The 22,412-nt window shown below is 38.1% G+C and overlaps 1 protein-coding gene across 11 annotated transcripts in view; it reads left to right on the top strand.

The window, feature by feature from the left end:
• The first annotated feature begins 6,675 nt into the window (after positions 1-6,675).
• The window catches only part of LOC110833959 (cyclin-dependent kinase 10), a 36,383-nt gene continuing 20,646 nt past the window's right edge, over positions 6,676-22,412 (top strand). For 3 of the 11 annotated variants that reach the window (XM_087347380.1, XM_087347379.1, XM_087347378.1), the window contains exons 1-9: positions 6,677-6,806; positions 9,227-9,321; positions 9,835-9,972; positions 10,394-10,531; positions 15,946-16,151; positions 18,128-18,236; positions 19,724-19,832; positions 21,195-21,295; positions 21,767-21,906. The gene's annotated coding sequence lies outside the window, so the exon portion shown is untranslated. The other 8 variants (XM_087347372.1, XM_087347368.1, XM_087347374.1 and 5 more) reach the window with 6 other exon arrangements.

Genomic DNA, 22,412 nt, shown 5'->3' with positions numbered 1-22,412 from the left:
ATTCTACTTTTTACAGATTCAGTACTGATGTGTTCTGACCAAGCCTGATTAACAAACTTGACACTGAGAGGGAAAGCTTATTATGAAAAAAATACTGGCAATTAATTATAATAAATTATTCTTGGGCTACCAATACTTCAGTTCCCCGAGAATGAGGACAAACATAGTTCTCAAAATGTTGGTTTTTTTCTCCATTCAACAACCTGATACAGCTGGTAGCCTGAGATGAATTCATTATTTCCATTTCTTGTCAAAACCTGCCCAAACCCTATCCAAATCTGTTGAACACCTGTCCACAGCTGTCATACCCTGCCCCAAACATGCCTAGACTTCTCCAAACCAGTCCAATCCTGCCCAAACGTTTCCACACGTGTGAATTGATAGGATAGGTGGTTATGCATGTTCTCCAGAGTGTTTGACATGAATGTGAATATAGACTTGAAGTCAGTGGATTGAAATTTTATTCTGCTCAATTCATTATTCACACTTACTGCACAGTTCAGTGAACACTTGTTACTAACTATTCTTTCACTAATGTTATCAGACCATTTCCTATAAAACTGTAAATTGTGAATTTGATTAATCCAAATATTATCTTCATATGTACAACATACATACATCTAGAGGCATTGAGAATGGCAAGGAACTAAGAAGGCACTGGAAAAACATGGTTAGCGTGACTTAGTAATTAACTCATTCGCATGCGATACTTGTTTGCAGTAATTTTGTTTTATGTGAGTAACAGTTCAGAAATCAATAGTGAGGCGCATCTGCAAACATGTTTTCTTCAATCAGCCTGTCCACATGTCTGCACGCTTAATCCGACTGTATTCTTGCCAGATGCTTTTTCCATGACTTCATATTGCCATCATGCACTTACATTTATTGTACAAATTCACTTTTACATAAACTTGAAATAAAAGATTTTAAAGAGAATTCATACATAGCCGTGCTTCCTTTTTATAATTTAGGTAGAGAGCTAGGAAATATGCGTACTAAAAAGGAAAGGTCTGCTAGTGTACGCAATATTTTTATTCCATGCAACTGCACAGCACAGACCAAGCAATGATCCTGTTAAGACTGTAACCCTGTTGACTACAAAAGGAAAGTTATCTCACTTTATATTTTTATATTAAGACAATTAAGAAATTGGGTCCAATTTGTGAAGGGAATGCTGCATTCCATACATAAAGTTAGTTCAGAAAATTCTGATATGGATTTATTGTCACCAGCCGATGATGCAAATTTGAGATTACACAACACAAATTAGGACAATGGCTGAAATGAGTCACTTTCATTTCTTAAATCCTTCCATCACAGATGCTCACAACAGCCTCCAGAAACAGAAAAATTAAGAATATGAACAAACAGAGTTGTTTATTTCTTGCATCTGATTTTAAGTGGAACATTTCTAAGATCAAACAGTAGCTTTCTTCGTAAATCAATATCACATAGTAATTGTAGCCAGACATAAACCATGCTGAGTTTTCTATGGTTTTCCTTTTAAATCTTATTTGTAACTTAAAAGTCACTTTCTTAACTTTACTTTTCAATTACTATTACAAAATCATTCTGTATTTACATTTGACATTGATGACCTCAGCAAATGAGTCAGCGTTATTATCAAATATAATGAAAATCTTATCCCAGGTTCTTCAATGTGGTCGGACAGACAGCAAACTAACACAAACAAAAGAGCTAACGGGTATTTTTTAAAATTTGAGTTGTTGACGTGCTATGATTGACGACTCTGGTATGTACTTATTTCATTGCTGCAAGCTTAATCATATTTCTTATCAAAAGAAGTTGTTGCAAATTTTGTGTACTTTAATACAAGAGGTGAATATCACACTATATTTAACATTTAAATTTCAGTTTGTCTCTTAGATATTAATATCTTGCTCTATGTTTTGAGGAATAATGGAGCCAACTAATTTTTCTTGCAACAGCAGACGAAGAATTAGGAAGTGTTATTGAGTACTTCAGAGTATCTCCAGTGCTTGTGGTTCAAATTCCACTTTCTTACAAACATGCATTAGCTATTCCACCCGATACCAGGCAGACGACTGCACCAGATCCAGAAACCACTGGTTGTTCAGTTAAATTGAACTGTATCATTATTTCTACATTCTCATGCTGTGCCCTGTCCCCTCATTGCTTCAGGGGCCAAGTACTGCAGTGTACAGCAGGTAGAGTATGTTAGTTTATCCTGCTGACAAAACAACATTTTACATAAGTTACGTGTGACAGGACTTGAGACAGAGATTCTACTCACTAGATATGGTATTACTAGCAAAACATTGAGGATTGCTAACGCTTAAGATTGCCACTGGAAGCAGTTCAAAGCCAGTTCAGTCCATCACCTACCCTCACAATCCTTTTTCTTTAACATCCAGCTTCATTTGTTTTCCCGTCTCCATCTTGGTCTTAGTGATTATGTCCTTGAACACATCCATGAAGCTGAACAATGACATCAAGGATCTGGATCTATGCCCCCTGTACTGAATCATGAATCATTCATAACGTAATGCACAGAATTAGTGATAAAATATCAGGGTAATGATTAAGCATTGGTAACACTTTGCTTTTGCCAGACCACTGTTCTGAGAAGACATTCAAGAAAGTGGTCAGACATCACAGACAGATATATACTGTTGGAAAAAACATTTTTGATTGCCTCAATTTAGGGATAACAAAATCTGTGCCTTTTATAATTTTCTTCAGCCATTTGTTTTGATTTCATGAAAAATATAAAACTAACTAACTAGATGGCTTACCGAACCCGAAGGTACATCACCGAATTAACCAAAGCCCTCCACCGGACCCTGTCCTGGGCCAACAAAATCCAGTCTCCTTCGACTCCTATCTCCCATAGATTCCGCCTGAGATTATCCTCCCATCTACGTCTAGGTCTACCCAGCTACTCTTGTCCCATCCATGCGTGCTACATGTTCCACCCATCTCATTCTTCTCGACTTAATCACTTTGAAAATATTAGGGGGGAGTACAGATTTCTAAGCTCATCATCATGCAGTTTTCTCCACGCCCCATCGTATTCTCTCCTAGGCACAAATATCCTCCTCAAACACCTGCAATCTCTGTTCCTCCCTCAGCGTGAGAGACCATGTTTTGCACCCATACAAATTTAGGAGTAGGACACAATCCTTAAGTGAAATGCGTGCAATTAAGAATCACCCGCCCATATATTATCTATTGCAGGAGGTGTCAGGCAATTAATCTGCATTTATTCTACATATTAATATGTCATGACACGTAATTAATTTAATTGCCTGGCGTGTGAAGGCATCAAGACAAACTCTTTGAGCAACTTCAGGTTCTCAAGCAGGAAACAATTGAAAAGGCGATGTTAAAGTTGGAGAAGCAGCAACTCTTAGCTGTAAGAGACTGTAGACAGTAATGGAATTACTGTAATTTCATCAAAACTTTATTTGTTTAATTATGATAAATGAACAGACACAATGCGGCATTATGACGCCATTTGCAATGACCACTCATTATTACCATCAGCAAATCGGTCATAGTATCTAATGAACAGAAAGTCTCCAGATCTTTGTAGAGGGAACGAAGTGCAACACATATTATCGTTATTATGAAGTTTTTCCATCCAGACCTTCTAAGAAACATAAAACTCTAACACTTAAGTAAATTTAAAATGAATACAGAGAGGTATTTCTTCTTCTTCTTCTATGGCTCTCCTGTCCGTATTCGGTCCATGGCCTCCTCAATTCTCCTCTTCCGTTCGGTCCGTCTGTCCGAGGCTTTGATTGAGGTTTCGAAACATCTTCCTTTTTACGGCGCAAGGTTGTTAGCCTTGCGACAAACCCCCAACCTGGAGGACCAGGGTACCTGTCTTAGTCTGACCTCTCCCCCTCGACCAATCTGGCTAGGGAGGTCCTTCCAGTAACTCTTGGGGTCACAAGGTACTCGAGCCCCACCACCACGACAAGGTGCAGGTCGAGGTCATCAAACCCCCAATATTTCCATGTAACATCTCCAACGGTATCATCCGATGAATTGTATTTTTTTTGGCTAATTAAAATTCTGACAAAAGTTTGCTCTGCAATGCAATCAAATCACGAACAGTCTGGCGTATCTTCGCTGCAATTGTTTTATTGTTACGTAGTCCAGTGTTGCCTCGTTACTTCATCGTGTATCTCTTTACTGAAATTGATATAAAATACTACAATTTTTACTACAAGAACTTTGATCTTTATATGTTTTTATGGTATGTTCTGTAAAAATTAGCCTTTTCAGGGATAAGATAATAAATCACTGAAAATCAGGAATTTACGCAGAAAGTAGCTAATCATTTCCACGTATAGTTATAATGTTGCCTGGAAGTTTGATTAAGTTTGTGAATAAAAACAAACTACACGTCTACGTCTACATGAGCATGGGGGAATGAAAGTATACAGAAAAGCGATTTTTTAAAAGGAGATTCTGTGCATGGCACGTTATAAATTCCACATTGGCCTTAAATTGAAGATCCTTCATATCCCTGAATTTGCGGTGCTTTTATTACACACGGGCCAAGGTACAGTAAAACCTCTCTAACTCGGGGTTCCACGAAAATGTGTCCAACTTACAGGGGTGTCCAGGATAGAGGGAAAGAGAAAAATCATCCCTTCAAATTGTGGGGTAATGACAATGTGGTAATTGTAAAGTATTATGGAGCCCTTCCCAAAAAGGAAATTATTGATAAGAAAAATCAAAAGGGTAAATTAAATTTTTACAAATTTTGTTTTCACTAAATTAAACTTGCATGGATAAGCTCAAAGGGAAGGGCACTGATACTTTACGTTTACCGAAAATGCAATCAATCGATTTACTTACATAATCTAACTACTGTAGGCTTGCTTGAATTAAGAATAATTTAATTATTAATTATAATAATCTTTTGAAACCCACTCTCGTGGTTGCATGAGCCGGGATAGCTCAGTCAGTATAGTGACTAGCTACGGGCTGGACGACCGGGGTTCGATCCCCGACGGGGGCAGAGGATTTTTCCTCTAGCCTCTGCGTCCAGACCGGCTCTGGGGCCCACCCAGCCTCCTCTACAATGGGTACCGGGGTCCTTTCCCGGGGGTAAAGCCGGCCGGGGCGTGATGCTGACCACTCACCCCCATCTAGTGCCGGGGTCAAGGAAGAGAGGAGCTATACCTCCTCTCACCCCAAACGCCTACATGGCGTATAGTGGCACAAACCTTACTTTACTTACTCTCGTGGTTGCACATTACACCCCAGCCTCAATGAAATTGTAAATGTTCAGAACGTATTTTTTTTAATTGTACTTACGGCATTAGCTCAACGTATGATGTCACTTATTTCTTGTAAAAAGTCCGTCACAAGACACTATACACTTTCACTGCATTCCATTGATGTGCTCAAAGTCTCACACCCTCAACCATAAGCTAATCCTGAGGTAGAAGGCATTCATCCGTCAGAAATTTAAAACAACAAAATACCATCTGTAAACGTTTCCCATAAAAACAGTGAAGCTAAGTGCATGCATGCACCTGTCCAACTTACAACAAAAGGGGTGACCAAGTTCCAGGATAAGGGGTGTCTGGTTATGTAAAATTATAGGATATTCGCCGGTTCCAATTAAAAGTGTCCAGGATATAGGGGTGTCCAACTTGAGGAGTTTTACTGTACTTACTTTTAGACGTGTAACGTTCCTTTGTGTAATTTGTCTTGCCTTGATGTACGATCGTGTCGCCCTTTTCCGGGTGTTATTCTGTGCATGGAAAAGTCTTGCAATGGCCTGATCCCACATCCAAAGTATCTTACCCCTTGTCTTCATAAGGATTTAGGAAGGAAGCCGTTTTTATTATTGGCCTATGTTTTAAAGTTGGCAAATTAATAGGATTTATAACATTTTGTTTCTTAAGTATAATTAAAGACGTATTTAATAAATGCGAGTATTAACTAACATTGGTATTCTCAGCAGATATAATATTCATTTTTATTTATTGTCAAACAACAGCTGGTTCATTTGTTTTGTATACAATATGTTTCTAACCATTACACCGTTGTATAACTATTATCGAATTCGCGTTCAACATGTGAATAATTATGAAACATTTAGTAGTGTAAAACTGTGTGGTTTATTTGACTGTTCGTAACGAGAGAGTTTAGGAATGTTATTTAACATTAACATTATAAATGCCATTGTTCCAGTTTTATAAAAATTATTTTAGCAGATACTGGAAATTGTCAATTCATAATAACTTAAAGCAGGTCTCGATTGTTTCCTTCTATACCCTTCGTCAATCACTATTCATTATCATTTCCGATCTCACTCGAGGCTTCGAAAACCTTCAAAGACTCAGTCACGAATATAAAATAACATAAGAAACTTAGTCTGTGATGTCACGATAGTAGTTCTGTATTGTCAAAGTAAGCGGCCGACATAGAAATTGACAGATGCTGGGCAATAATTATGTTGTTTGTTATATTCCTTGCTTTCAGTTTTTAAGTTTCTGATCCGCTTAAGTGTGGACAGACTTCTTGTAGCCACTACACACTTCTTCAATATTGTATCGGAACGCAGAATGAGTTTGACCGGATTTCAGCTATAAAGATTCCACAGCTAACTCATGCCGTATTCTTGACAGCTTGTTAAGTTATTTAACAATAAATACTACTTAAACTGCAGCCTATATCTGGTTGGATGCTTAGGCATGTGAACGTGAGGCCAGCAGCCAGCTAGTCGGCTTTGGCTCTCAGAGGGCTGTTACGCCACGGACGGACATCATCTGCCTATACCGTTAAGGGATGTCGAGGTAAGCGGTCGTAACTTAGACCTGTTTCAGTTTATTGCTCTAGCATTCTTAGGACTGAGGTAAACCACGAACGCCTCACTCATAATAGTATGCTTTACTTTCGAGACTCTAAAGGAGGCATTTTGAGTATTAATCAGGAATGTTAATCACCACAATTAATTTTTCATTATAAAGTAATGTAATATTGACTCGGCTTTCGAGAATTTACATTAATTTGCGGAAGATGATCTGGTTGAAAATCTCTGTCAGAAAATTTGATATTCTCTCGGATTGTTTCCTTCTTTTTCCTGAGCTCCTCGCTTCGAATGCCTATAAACAGTCAGCAGTATCTTCATTTCACATTCTGTTTTAAGTCGTCATTGATGTCATCCTGTGATTGCTCATTAGATACTCCAGAAACTTCACAAATGATGCAATGCTTTAAATACAGACGTTATTCACAGTCGTTTTCGCAGTGAAATGTGAGTAGTAGATTTTCGATCCAATCTGAATATTTGTGTTGCAAATGATAAAATTGCGGTCTTTTGTGTCGTTTGAGGAAACACTGAGAAGGACCTGTAAGACAGCTATGCTGGGTCACGAGTTATTACGAGCTAAATTAAACAGCCGCTTCCATTAAAATCCTGCCTTATTATACTCACAGATGCTAATTATTTGGCGTAAGAACTGAAGGTCCCTTTCTAATTATAAATTTAGAACTACTACCACGTCGGACCAGTGGATATTTTTGACGCCTTCGAAATCGGTGGGTAGATCAGTTCAAACCATCGCTAGACGTTCTAAACACCACGAGACAGAAAGCGGGGGGGGGGGGGGCGGCAAAAGTTAATGCCTAATGCCCTGTGCTGGATTTGAACCTGAGATTCCAAGTTGAGCGACCTAAGACTTCATAATTACTGGCTACCGCACTGAAGGCTTGAAATATGTGAAATGTGGGAACAAGGCGAAGGCAAAAATAGTAGTGAGTCCGTGAGTCTTCACGCCCTGGCCGCGCTTTACCCCCGGGAAAGGACCCCGGTACCCATTGGATAGGAGGCTGGGTGGGATCCAGAACCGGTCTGGACACATGCTAGAGGAAACATCCTCTGCCCCGTCGGGGATCGAACCCCGGTCGTCCAGCCCGTAGCTAGTCACTGTACTGAAAGCTACGCCGGCTTACACTATTTCCAAGCAAATTCGCGTAGTCCTCTTGATTCATCTCCCCAAAAATTGATGAATATCTGTTAAATGTGCCATGGACGTATGCATTTTTGCCCATATCGATTAGCTGTAGCCCCTTTTTGAATATAACCTAAATCGATCACATCATACTGAAAAAGACGCAGTTTTTCTCAGAAAATGAAAGTTGGAGTAAAACTCCTCATTTCTTCGCTGCAGGAATCTCCACAAAATGCTAAAGTCATAAGAATGGTGGGAAGTATGTTAGAACGTTAATCGAAATCCCAAAGGAAGACGAGGAACCCGTTGGGCTGTGTAGCTTTGCTGTCAAAGTAAACTAACGTGCATCGCTACTTATTCACTGTGTTGTAATCAGGATGTCCCGAGTTCAAACCTTCATTTTACAATATTTGAAGATAGGGCAAAGAAATTCACTGACTCACCCAATCACTTCCACTCTCTTACTCAGTCACTACTTTCAGTTCAATTATTTCAACATAAGAAGGCGGTGTGGTCTGCTAGAAGGTTACCAACTGTTTATTGGTCTTTGCATTTTACAATTCACAGACATTAAACTGGAGTGTTTTGACTTTTTTTATCTGTGAAGTAAGGTGAGGTTATGTGTTGATACAAATTCGTGAAACTTATTTTTAAAATGTCTTTTGGAATAAAATCAGAACGCTTCAAGTGCCAAAAAAATTAATGTTGTTTGTGAAAATTACTTTCGAAAGTAATCTGTGCAATAACTGTTGTAATCTGATTGAGATGAATGGCAGTGTTGTTAAAGTAGAAGAGCCAGCGAACGCTTGTATAATTGGCTCCAAGTATAGTGGCAGACCGAAAATTGCTACAAGGAATAGTACAAGAAATATAAGAAACTACAGAATGAGATTAAATACCTTTTTATTACCAAAACCAGTTTACTGTAAATAAGAGGAAATAAGTAATTTTTAAGAGAAGTGCAAGTTATGTACTTCTGTGGTATTATTAGTGGGATTAAGGAAGTCCTGGAAGCTTGGTATGATAACTTCATAAATTTGTGGATTAGGTAACTTACTTGCCAGTCCGTAATTGTTTCCTTTCACTTATGTTCGGTTCCTATTCTGTTATTTTGTCAGACAAATCTCTTTTTGAAGTGATACAAGGCCATTATCAACTACACATATCAGCTGTATATGGAGTGTGGGTATTGTAGTAGTTATGAGATGCATTATCACATAATCTTGTCTGAGATCTCATACAGTGTGTCTCCCTAAATGCAGAATCCACTATGACAGCATACCAGACCAGCAGCAGGAAGCCAACTGCCAGGAAATGAGTTGGTCACAATCTGAACATAGCTGTCACATGCTTGTAGGTGAGTTTTGAGTTACATGGAACTTGAATGAGCAAGCTGTTTAATGTGATTTCATATTAGATCTAAACAAAGTGATGTAAATAATGTGAATCCTTTATGTCATGCATTGATGGCTTAAATATGTGTTTTTTTGGCACTATTATAAACAGTGTTGGTTACTAGTTAGATTTGGTTTTGCTGTGTTTGCTCAGATTATGTTGACATTGGCTTATTCTTATTAACAATTCACAAAGAATTGCGTAAATGTTATGTTTGAACTATTTTACTGCCATGCAGGTTGAAAATTAATGTGTTCCTCACAAAACACATTAGCAGGCTAAAGTCTGCGAATTCCTGGACTGTGATTTCATTCAAAGTTGCATTCATCAAAATTAGAGTAAGGAATGAAATATAACTTACGTGAAACCAATTTCTATATGTTCATGTTCTGTTGTTTCCAGTGTGCAGTTTGCTTAGTATAAACTTTATTCTGTTATCCTATGGAAAACTTGTAATCACATCTTTGGCTGTCAGTTTCAGCCAAGGTACATGAGAAGAATCCTGTTGTTTACGAACGTAGATCATCCGCACACACCATCTCAGCACAAGGAACATCAGGCATGAAAAAGGCAGATCTGGTGCAAGTTGATGATGCGAAGTTGCTTCACATGGGTAATAATTCTAATCCTCCCCTTTTTTACATGTCAAGGGAAGACATTAATGTGACATTTTCATTTGTTGGTACATGCACTTTTGTTTTGGAACCAGTCTACAGGGCTACAAATTCTCTCACTTGTGAGTATGTAAGACAGATTAAAGTTAATTTTATTATATTTCTAGTCTGTGGTTCATAGATGCGTCACTGTAGCACAGACAAAGAAGAAAGTGCACGTCAGGTATCATGATAAATTTAATTCCGCCTCGCATCCTGTAATAGATTTACTGTTACAAAGTACCAGGAAACATGAGGTTTTACTTTCCCACTGTGAATATAGGAACTTCGTAATCTGGCAGTAAGACACTATTTTATTGTTCACAGGGACCTAGGTTTGTGTCCTCTTTGCAGATATTTTACTTTGCATTGAATTTTCAGAATGTACTGAATACGAGGTTGTTGCTGTGGTTTGCAGCCTGTGTGAGTTTGCAGAAGCGCTGTGCCAATGTAATGTTCATCATTATGAACTTTGAAAGTGTGCATTCCGTCTCAAAATGAAATTCCTGGCCACACCAGGTAAAGTTGAAAAGTTGATAATTTACTTAGTAAGGTCTTGTTTTGTACAAAAATTAATTGAAATAACAGTTTAGTTCTTGCAGTTAATATAATTTAATTTGCAATATTTAATATTCTTCTGCTGTTGTGTTAGTTAATGAGTTGACAGGATAATTTAATTTTCTACCTTAGACTAAATGGTCATAACTAAAATATAAGCCTATTTTGTCTTAAAACCCTTAGAATGAGATTTATTAGTAGTGCATAGCATTAACTTCATTCTCTGAAATCACCAATTTATGATCCAATAAAATAGTTTCAAATATCTTTGGAATAACAATGGAATGGCTATCCTCTGAGGTACAGATTTTTTCCTGTGAAGTTCAGAATATAATTTCCATTTTTCAAACTTGAACATATGGCATTTGTGTTTGTTTCATGAGGTGTGACAATAAATTTTTCCTGCTGCCTTGTAAAATCTGTGCACAATAACTGTTGCTGTCATTTTTGAAGCAGTCTTCCTGCATACCAATACACTTTGTGAACGGGGGTATCCTCTGCTGGAAACGTTTCTGACATTCCTTTTTAAGAATGCTTTTCAGGATGGTCATTGCATGTCCCTGAAAGTCTGTGGCCCTTCAAAGGAGTGTTCAGTTTTGGGAATAGCCAAATGTGGTGAATGGTGGATGGTCCAGTTTCAACATCAATTTCTGGCCAAAAACTTGTAAATAGCAAGTGCATCATTAGCAGGGGAATTGTCACGATGCTTAACTTTGCCAGTATTTCAAAATAACGCTGGTTTGCTACTTGACCTTTTTCAACAAACTCAAAGTGAACAGTTCTTTTGTGATCAAAAGAGAAGGAAATGACAGACAGGGATCGTCTTCACCTGACCTCCTTGAGTCTTTTATGTCACTTGCAGACACTCTACATTGTCATGGCATCAGCACTGTAAGCCTCTGTCAACATCTGCAGTTTCACTCACTTTTTTGCCTAAGTTTGCACAAAATTTTATATTAATCTGTCGATCCTACCTGTTACTTATTTTTCCACTAGGACAAAAACACCCATTTGGGTAACTCTTCACCGCTTCACTACTACTGCCGTATTTGCTCCACAAACACACAGGATTTGAATGGGCAAAGTTTTTATCTCCTAGTCTCTGCATCCAGATTGGTTTTGAGGCCCACCCAGCCTTCTATCCAATTGGTTCTTGGGCTTTTTTCCCCTGTGAGCAGGGCATGATGCTGACCACTCACCCCCATCTAATGTTGAGGTCAGTAATCAGTAGGAGCTACACCTAAGCCCCCCCCCCCCCCCCCCAAATGTCAATTAGCCCAATTTAAAATGTCTTTAATTTCCCTCAACTTCTGTATTCAAACACGATATCAGCACTTTCACATATGCCATGACAGCCTCATACATGATGCTTTATCCATCTTGTTCTTCATTTGACCTGATCATCATAAAATAATCTTATCACTTAATCTCCATTAGCTTTGCAGGAGGGCAATATCTGCATACAACAGAACAGAAGATACCAGTCCTCTATTACATTATAATCATTATGTCTCATTTATAAAGGCACAGAACTTCATTTACATTTCCCATTCCTTAATAGTAATAACTAGGATTCGGATGTTCATGACCTAAAATATGCATGCAAATATGCCCCAGAAAATAGCTAAATATGACTCAAAAAAGGCAAAATATGACCTAATTTGTTATGAAAAATGATTCGCTAAAATTAAAAAAAAAAGCGTTTTGTGTTTCAATCATGTTATTTATTTACATATTCATGTACAACTATTACATTACTTGATTTCCTAGCAATTTCAGTCAAAAACCTCAGTCGCTCTAAGTTGTAAATACCTCAGTTTGGATCAGAATCAGATGTTGAGAATATGTGCGCCTATAAAAAGAAAATAAATTTAAAAGAAGAGCCTTTCATGCTTATCAAACTCATTAATTACATATATATGAATAAAAAAAATTCAAAATATTACGTACATTTCTTCATTTTTCTTTCTCAGCAGCATTACAATATATAATGATGTGCATTTTCAAGGTCTCGAATAAAAATCTTCTTTGATTGTCGCTCAGTATGGTCTTGTAACTTGAGAAGCTCCTTTCGACATCGCACGATATCACCGGAGGATATTTGAAGATGTTTAAATCATTGCTGTTTAACGCTGGTTCATCTTCTCCCAGTGTAGCTTCATATCCACTTTAGATGTCACTTATTTTGTACAATGTTGCATAACCATCATTTCGACACAGCAATGTATTAAGTTTTGATTTCACAGCATCACCTATTTTGCCTCCTACTCGCCCCATCTCTCACTCTACATCCTTTATCAGCTCCAAACTTTCATGTAGATCTGCGCAAACTTCCTTTAGGCGAGAAATTGTAGTTGCTATACCTCCATAGTTAGATTTTATATAAGCCAGACTTCCTGACAAACTACTGGGAAATAGTTCTTTAACAATTTTGATAGAAAATGCCTCACTGCTATCAAAACTGTTAACAATTTCTTCAATAACTGCATAGTTTTCGCAGCAGTACTCAGCAGCATTGAGCCAGGTACCCCATCGAGTGAGTACCGACTGAGGAGGAAGAGGCAGTGAAGGTGCGAGTTGTTTGAATTTCTGCACCCTCAGTGGAGTTTTAACGAACATTTGCTTAACGTTCGAGATCAACTTGTCGACTTCAATATAACGTCTAATTTCTTTGGCAACTCTGTGCAAGGCACGAGCGAGACATGTTAAATGGACCATTTTTGAATAACGCATTTTGAGGCCCTTGAAATCTTTTACCATATATGGTGCAGCGTCTGTTACAAAGAAGAGGATATTTTCTCGCTTAACGTCACCTATCCTCAAGAGTTTCATGGCGTTATTGAAAAGTACAGAGATAGAGGAGTGGTTTACTGTATCAAGAAGGAATATGACACCAGGACGGTCAGCAAAGAGCGTGCCAATAACGACATTTGCTCCATATCTGCCGCAGACATCTGTTGTTTCATCAATCGAAACCCAAATTTTATTGTCACCCATGTAATTCTCTTTAGAATAACAGTCAGGTACATAGTTTTATACACAGTGTTGATTCGTCTGGAATTAACTGAGTCGTGTATTTCTCCAATAAAGCTTTAAACTGCTCATTTTTCACTTTGTTCATTAGTATGTTGGCAGACACCATCATTTCACACAGGTCCTTTGAAAATTATGACGTTTTATTTGATGGTGAAGTTATTGCAGTGTTATCGAACAAAGGTCGTTGCTTGCTTTGACGACTGGTTTGTTGGCTCAAATTAGTTTTATGTTTTGCCATATCACAATGTTGTTGCACACTAAATCGCTTACCAGCTGTAACTTTAACTTCACAAAGTTTATAGAACACAATTGTTCCATCAGAACTAAAATATTCCTCTCCAAAATCTTTAACAAAACCTCTTACCTTCACACTTTCAGAACACTTCACTTTCGGCATCTTAACTAACTGAAGGATTCACTGTAAATGCCTGAGAAGTGTAGTTACAAGTAAGAATTGTATACCCAAAATATGCATTTTGTCCTCAAAATATAACCAAAATATGCATTTAACTATAATTATGACCAAAAACATAAAAATGACCTAAATAGGTATTTATATGCAAAATAATACAGTCTAATTGTGATGAGAATCACTCAATTAGTGTTTAATTTCAGTTTAGAATAAAAATGGAAGCCCCAATAAAAATATACATGACATGAACATTCGAACCCTAGTGATAACCCTACCCTTAATCACATCTTCAGATTTTGAAATATTCTCTTAATTTTGCTTTAGGAATTGATTCATTCAGCAAAAGGAGATCATACACATGGTTACGTTTAAACCTCTGAAATAACATAAATAAAATAAAGGGAATTTAAAAAATATATTTTATACACTTACAATCGGCGATGGCGTGATGAAGCGGCGTTAGTTCTCTGACGAAGTCCCTGGTTGAGGATCGTCATGTTTTTTAAAGAAGGCATGTAGTGTGGACCGTCGTGATTTCTTCTTTCTTTCTTTCTTTTTTTTCAAAATTTCACGATAAGGCCTCATGGATGCCATAAGGTTCCTCTTGGCTGTAGCACAAGAGCAAACTCGCATATGCAAAAGTTTGCATTTCACAAACAGCTTTTACCGATTCATCGATCTCATTGGAGCAAATTCGCGTTAACGAAATATACATAATTGCAGAGATGACTGTATTTATAATTTTTATTCAAAATCAGCGATGTAATAATTACGATTTAGTATGAGAAGCAGTACGAGAAACATTGTAAAACGTTATAAATAATAGTAAAATATATTTTTTTCACTTGTTGACTTTCTGGTTTCAAAATCGGCGCAAATTGGACCGATGCAAATCGAAGGCTACCAGTACCTGCAAATTCATTGTGAGTCAGCTAGCTCAGTGAGTATAGTGACTGGTTACTGGCCAGAAGATCAGAGTTCAATCCGCAAGAGGGGCAGAGGATGTTCTTCTAGCCTCTACATACAGACTGTCTCTAGGACCCACCCAGCCTCATCCCCAGTGGCCAATGTGGTTCTTTCCTGGGGGTAAAGTGTGGCTAGAGTGTGACACTAAGTACTCATGCCCTCCTAGTGTCGAGGTTGAGAATTTCCGCCCTAATTGCCATCATTGGCCTGTATGGGGATTGCTTTACTTTTACCTGCCAATTCATCATCGTGTCTTTCTTCATGACAAATTAATGAAAAATTCGTTCCATCACTTTATTCTCCTCCCATTGTCCCATACTTTATCAAACATATTTATTATGTCAAAAAATTAATGGTGAGGTGGTTAGGACACTTTGATTGTTACTGTATCTGGGATGAAACTGAATGTTTTGCCTATGTCACTGTCTTGCAGGTACAAGGAAAACAAATGCATGTACTATGTAATCCCAACACTTACTAACCCAGGAAGTGAGAAAGCAAGCTACAAAGTCTTGCCACCAGGAAATAATATTTATAGAATGGGCAGTGTGTGCTTCTTCATCTGCCGTCTCCTCCTACTCCTCTGATCCCTTTGCCTTTCAATTTTAATAGATGTGGAATACAGGAATTTACTGCTACTACTGTACCAGGTTCAAATCTTGGCCCAAGGACTGACTATCCTGATTGAAGTTTCTTTTGATTTTCCTCAGACCCTGTGAACAAATTCCAGGATAGTACCTTAAATTAGGCCACACCCACTTCCTTCCACATTCTTTCCAATTACTTATTCACTTATCTATTATTCAGTGCTGTATAATCTGATTGTTGGAAATATAATTTAATAAACCCTAAATAAACAATTTAATCTCTAATTTTTATAAATGAATGATGTATGTTTTGTTTGTTTGTTTGCTTTCATTACTCTGTTCCTAAAATATGTTGAGTGGGGTTGCTTGTGTAGATGTCCGCACGCAGTCGGGAGCATAAAGCTGGTGGTGAACCAGTTAGATGGGCAGAACCAGCTGTTCCGACAGCCATCACAGAGACCATTCAATGTGGAATGATATTATGCAGTATCTGGTGATGCAGGACACAGGCTGATCCTGTTTTGCTATTTTCCTCGAGTAAAGGAATGTGTACCCAACATCTGTGGAGTAGTTCAGCCCTGTAAGTACACCCGTTACAGATTACACCAGCTCTTGATGTATCTAGGAACATTAATGGTATTTGTAATTAATGAACATCTGCATGGGCTTCATAACATTCCATCTGTTGGTCATACAAGTTACCTTTGTTCATCACATTTCTTTACCACAGTTCTGTAAGCATTTCTTGTGTCACCCATCCTAGCTACATGTCATGTTGTATGCTTCATTTTTATTTCAGTACCGCATGGTCATGGTGAGACATGTTTTTCAATAAATCTGACAAACACGTAAATTTTAAAGGCAAAGATTTAAGAGAAATGGTGCATCTGGTACTAAATTAAATATGGTTTTCTTTTTAAACACTTACAAAACAGTGATAATTATTGGGTTTTTGTTCAGGGTGACATGGTGTATTTTTTGTGCACAGGAATGTTGTCTAAAAGCAATTGAATGTGTGATTAAGTTTGAGAAATAAAGAAAATGGAAAAAATATGTGATGAATTTAAGGAAAGCTTACAAAAGAAACAAAAAAATTATGCAGTAATGAGGAATAATATGAATAAAAATCTGAATTAAAATGTCCATTAGACAAAGAGAAGTTGGTGTGGATAGAAAGATGTGTATCTTTAGACTTGGATGGAATACTTTGAGGAATTATTAAACTTACAAAGTATTGTTGAGGACAGTGCAGAAAATTGTAGTACGTCAGACAAGGTTACATCTGTAAACAGAATAACACAAAAGAAAAATAATATATCACTACAACATGACAAAATATCTGTCAACGTGATTAACCCGGTAACACAAGTCAGGACCCATTGGTATATTGAGTCAGGAGAAAATTTTTAATAGAAAACAGACCATCAGAGGTCTCGTGTAAAGGAATTGCCAGACCAGTTTACATTAAAAATTTACAGAAGAATACTTTGTAATGCAGTCAAAAATTTATGGTCTCGACCTAGACGCAGCTGCTCTCAGACAACTCTCCCTCAGCTGGAACACGCTCTTGCCGCCTTTGGTACAGTTGCCGGAAGCAGTTCTGGAATTACTGTGGCTGGATGTCACACAGAGCATCTTGAGTTGCAGCAATAACTTCTTGCCTGCTGTTGAAACGATGGCCTCTCAAATGTTTTTCTCTCGAGGAAAGAGACATCGGATGGTGAGAGATCATGCGATTAAGTTGATGTGATAACACGACAGTATTGTGTTCAGCGAGCGATTTTTGCACAGGAATTCTGGGTTGTGTTATCGTGCAGCAGATTTATATCACCAGTCACTGGTCCCCTCCTGCAGCTGGTGCAACTTCTGTTTGATCTTTCTTTGTTCAGAGTTGCATCTGGAATGAATTTGTAGTGCACAGGACCACAAAACTCAGACTTCTGATATCACTGTAACTTTTTTATCACCGTGAATGAGGCGAACTGCAAGTCGTGGATCATGCTTTGTTTGTTAGTGAAAGAGATGAAAAGTCTCGTCCATGACAGTGATGGACAGAGGGAGCAAAAGATGTTACCAGATGTCATTGTGAGATCACTGCAGATTGTCATCCACTCACTTTGCATCCAAGGCGTCTTGTGCTGAGTAACTCGACGCATGTTCAAAAATCTCTTAAAACTCCATGGCAATTTCCATGTCTTTGAAGATCCTGCACTTTTGTCACCATTCTTGCACTTGTTCTGACACATGAATTGTCCACTTGCTTCAATTTGGGGGGGGGGGGGAGACATGTGCAGTTGAAAGACTTTCACCGTAGTCATTTTCTTCCGTCTTTGGATCTCGAATGCCATTTAAACATAGTAAAACAATGTGGGGAATAATCACTGTGAACCTAATGCATCATTTCTAGTGTTTCAGAAGCAACTTTGCCGAAGTCTTGACAGAATTTTGTGTTGGAGTCATTTTGCAACTTCAGTCTTGTGCGGAGCATCATTTGGCAAACACTGTTTTCTAACTGAGTATACGACAGAGAACTAAGTTTCGTTATTATTTTTCCAGAATATTATGCAGGTGGAGACCTGTCCCAACTATTGGAGTTAGGAGGAGTGTTTACAGTTGGTGATTGTACCTGGCAGAAATCATCGACGCTGTGGAGTATCTGCATAAGGTAGGCAAACAGTGCAACTGCAGTTCTGTGCAATAAAATATATAACAAGTCAGTTTAAAGCCTGAAGGTACTTGATTGATTGTGTAGCTACAGAATTTTTTGGTTTCATTCAATACGTCATATACAGTGAAACCTCTATCCATCGTTCCCGGAACTATCGTTTTCCCGGATGCATCGTCCGTTTTTTTCGGTCCCGAATACATCCCATATAAAATAATGTTACATTTTCCCGCTTCTATCGTTCCTCGAACTATCGTTTTATTGCATCGATCGTTCAAAAATCTTAGTCCCGGCCCACAATTTTCCCTCAATGATCGTTTCTGAGAATTTAAAATGCTGGGTTTTGAGATAAATTAATACCGAAAGACGCACAATGTTTTTGGAATACGCAGTAGCGGTAACCTGTTATGTCGCCCAACCAGCACAGATTCTTTTGGAATGAGGGGTCAGCGGTGCAGGGGTGATAGTTGGAGTGAATGGCGGTGCTCATTGTCAGAAATTTTACGATTTTAATTAGGGTGCACTCATATTTCGTTCCAGCGATGCCAGATGGCATGTGCAGTGTGAATTTCTTCACAAATGCTTTTATTATAAGTACAAAGGAAAGGCGAGCGAAACTTTTTCATTCTTCTGGTTCATCTCGTTTCCAGTGGTTCAGGGTCTTCTACAGCTACGTTTCGTTGAGTTCGGCAGTAATAGTATTTCCATTCTTCCTGTTATTGTCCGCAAAGGGGGTTGGAGTGGTGAGGAAGAGGAAGACGACGAATGCGAGCCCGAAGCTGTGCCGAGTTTTGCCGAAGCATTGGCAAACATGAAGTCGTTCTTTTATGCGCTTAATATTAGTGAACGTGACGAGGAAAACATTTTGAACGTGGAAAGTGCTCTGTTTGGTCTAAAACGTAAAGTTTCGACAAACCAGTTGTCCATTAAAGACTTTTTTGGTAAAAAGAAGTAACTTTGAAAGAGAAACATTGTTTTTTTTTAAAATTTTTAATGCTTTCCCGCATCTATCGTTTTCCCGCATTCATCATTTTTATTTCCCACCCCCGCCGAAAACGATGCATCGAGGTTTCACTGTATTCACTATTCTCGTTTCTTATCATATAAACAAAATCTCAAATAAAAATGTGCAGTCGTACTCACACTAGTGTACAATACTAAAATTGAAAGTAGATTATATTGTGCGGGTGTGGTGGTAAAGCTGAAGTATTTTTTAGTGTGTCAAACACCTTCATGCCAGCCCTCTACACATAAGCAACATGGTAGATCCTCACTCATAATCACGGTTCAAGCCACAGCTACAGTTCAGATTGGTTGGGGTCAGTGGTATTTAATTTAATCAGTAACAGTGACAGCTTAGTTTGGGTGATATGTAGCAGAAAAGAAAAATATTGAAACTGCATCTCATTACCACAGTAAGACTGCAAGATATACCATATTTTATCCCCTCAGTACAAGGAATTTATTTGTTAATTTGTTTCTTTCAGCTAAGAGTCATACACCGAGACCTAAAACCAGACAATATATTGGTAGATCTTCAGGGCCGCATTGCTGTCACAGATTATGGTTTGTGCAAACAGTTTGTCAGCTGAAGAGGTAAATATTATATCCACCTTATCTTTTGTTCAGTGTGCGTACAAGGACACATAGGCTGTAAATGTAAGTGCTATGTGGGCCGCTGTCCATCAGGCAGTGCCCTTTATTTGAGGGGTGTCAAAGTATGAGACCTGTAAAGAGTTGACAGGCATCAGGTGCCTGATATTTGACCACACATTTTCACAGTGTGTGTAACTAAAAGATATCACAAGGCCTGTGAATTTGACCTAAATTTCAGATGTTCAATGAGGGTGCTGTAAGTGGCCTGGCAGATAACATAATTATATTCAGATTCAGTCCACTCTATAAGGAGGTCTAGGGTGACTTTAGCCAATTCTCCTACCAAGTTCTGGCAAAGTGGATGTCACTGTTAGCACATGGATAGCATCCTCATGTACCCCCAGAAGAATGCTTTCAGGGGAGGAAGTTCCTGCACACAGCGTGGCCAAGTCACAGGCCCAGCCTTGTCAATAAAATTCTCTTAAAACTTGCGATTTAATTGTCTATCAGTTAGTTGTGAAAATGTGGAGGCATTCTGTCTTGTTCCAACAGCATGTCAATAGGTCACACTTCTTTAAAACAGGCGTGAGGAATTCCTCTGCTTAAGATGTCATCTTAACAGCTGCGAGTGTGGTGCATCTTGTGGAAAGATATGGAAACTAAATCAGCATGAGTTATAAACTTCATCATATAACATTCTCAAATTAATTTAGTTTATATTCCGCTGCATAATGATTCACTAGCATTAAAATGGCATACATTTCATGTGCACACTCTGTGTATAAGCTGTTCTTGAACTGAAATAAACATAAATATTTGCGAAAACTTGTTGCAGTAAACAGTATTGATGGAGGCACAGCAGTTCGGAACAAACATGGAACATTTGTAGGTGCTTTCTCGACAGAAAAATAGAAAAATGCTCCTGTTAGCTTTGCCCTGTAGCATTTTAATAATCACTGAATGGGGTTTAATGGCATATGATAATTTTCCTCACTTGCGTTCTAATGTCATTTATGTAAAATAAGTGATAGTGTAACTGTATAATGTCAATTGTAAACAGTGTTTAGTAAAGTGTTTTTTTAAGGTTCTGACTGAGCACTCAAAGAAAATCATAAGAAAATTCACCCCAATCTGTGGCTGACCAAGAATCAGACAGATAACTAAATGAAATAGATAAAAGAAGAAAAAATCATTATCAGACTTAGAAATGTTCCATGTTAACCTGGAGGCAAGAAACGAACAATTAGTTTATTCTAACCATAAAGTTTCTGTTTTTTGGAGAGCCTTGTGGAAAATGTACAAGTGTGCAATGTAATGAAAGTGTCTGATTGCAGCTGTTACCCATAATATTAATTGTTACAGGAAGTGGGCTGGTGGAGTGCCGGCGTAATGGCATTTGAAATGGTGATCGGGTGCAGGCCCTTTGAATATGATGAACATCAAAATGATACAGTACTTTGTTGGTAAGTATTTAGCATGGGAACAGAGATCTGATGTATCTGTTCCCTGTGAACATCATTTTCCTTTGAACTCATTTCTGTTGAAATTAGTTTATGGTTAACAGATGACTGTCTGTTTTAATGGGAATAAATTTTGTGTACGTGCCTGATACCTTTGGAAAATTAACCTTAGGCAGAAAACAAAACGCAGTTTCAACGATGGCCACAATCTTTAACGAAGGAAGTTTGTGCTGGACAGCAACTGAATGTAAGGCACAGAGAAGGAAGGGCTCCAAAAGCTGAAAGCATAAAATGTTTAACATTGACCATCCTCCTTATCTCTTGCATGACCTATCTCAGAGATTTGCATGCAAATCAGACATTGACCACACCACTTATGGCAACTTTGAAAGGCGTTATAAATATTAATTGTGAATGCAAGTTTATCGAGTACTTTTTTTATGGCAAATACAAGAATGAACCTTTCTCTCGCAGCAAAACATTGAGTCACATACCAGACATCCTGTCTTTGTTCTCGGACATTGAAGTTGATGTTATGAGAAGAATGTTGCAGAAGGATCCAAGAATTTGCTTAGGTGGGGGGAAACATGGAACTCAGAAAATCTATTTTTGACGTGAGTTCTTTTAACCTTATCTGTTATCACATAAAAATAGGCTATATGTACATGTTTTAGTTCTAAACTGTGGCTAAGAAGGTCAACTACAGTGGGATGGTCCACTCAGTTTGAGATTATTGACGCTGTTTCTAGACAGTTTGATTCATTAAATCTTTAGTCAGCAAAAATTGTGATGTACATCCCAAGCAGAACAACTTGTGTGTAACAGATGTCATATGCTTAACACTGAGTACATAGCAACATCGCAGTATAACATTTAGTAATAAGGTGCATAACATACTGTTGTTGTCTCATCAGTATTTTAGAAAGACCCTCTCAGTACATTCCATAAAATATCACGCCGCCTGAGGCAATGCCGCCACCGTAATTATCTTTCAAATGATTTGAATTCCGCAGAGGCCACGCAGTCTGAGGCTTAGACCTTGTGCGCTTGGGCACTAGGACCATGGGTTCGAATCCCACTCAAGGCATGGATGTTTGTCTGCGTCTTTCTGTGTTGTGCT

Source organism: Zootermopsis nevadensis, unplaced genomic scaffold (assembly GCF_977971745.1).
Source record: "Zootermopsis nevadensis isolate Lab colony 2312 unplaced genomic scaffold, Znev_1.0 Znev_ptg000011l, whole genome shotgun sequence".
NCBI classification, from domain to species: domain Eukaryota; kingdom Metazoa; phylum Arthropoda; class Insecta; order Blattodea; family Termopsidae; genus Zootermopsis; species Zootermopsis nevadensis.
This window is presented reverse-complemented; position numbering and strand designations above follow the sequence as displayed.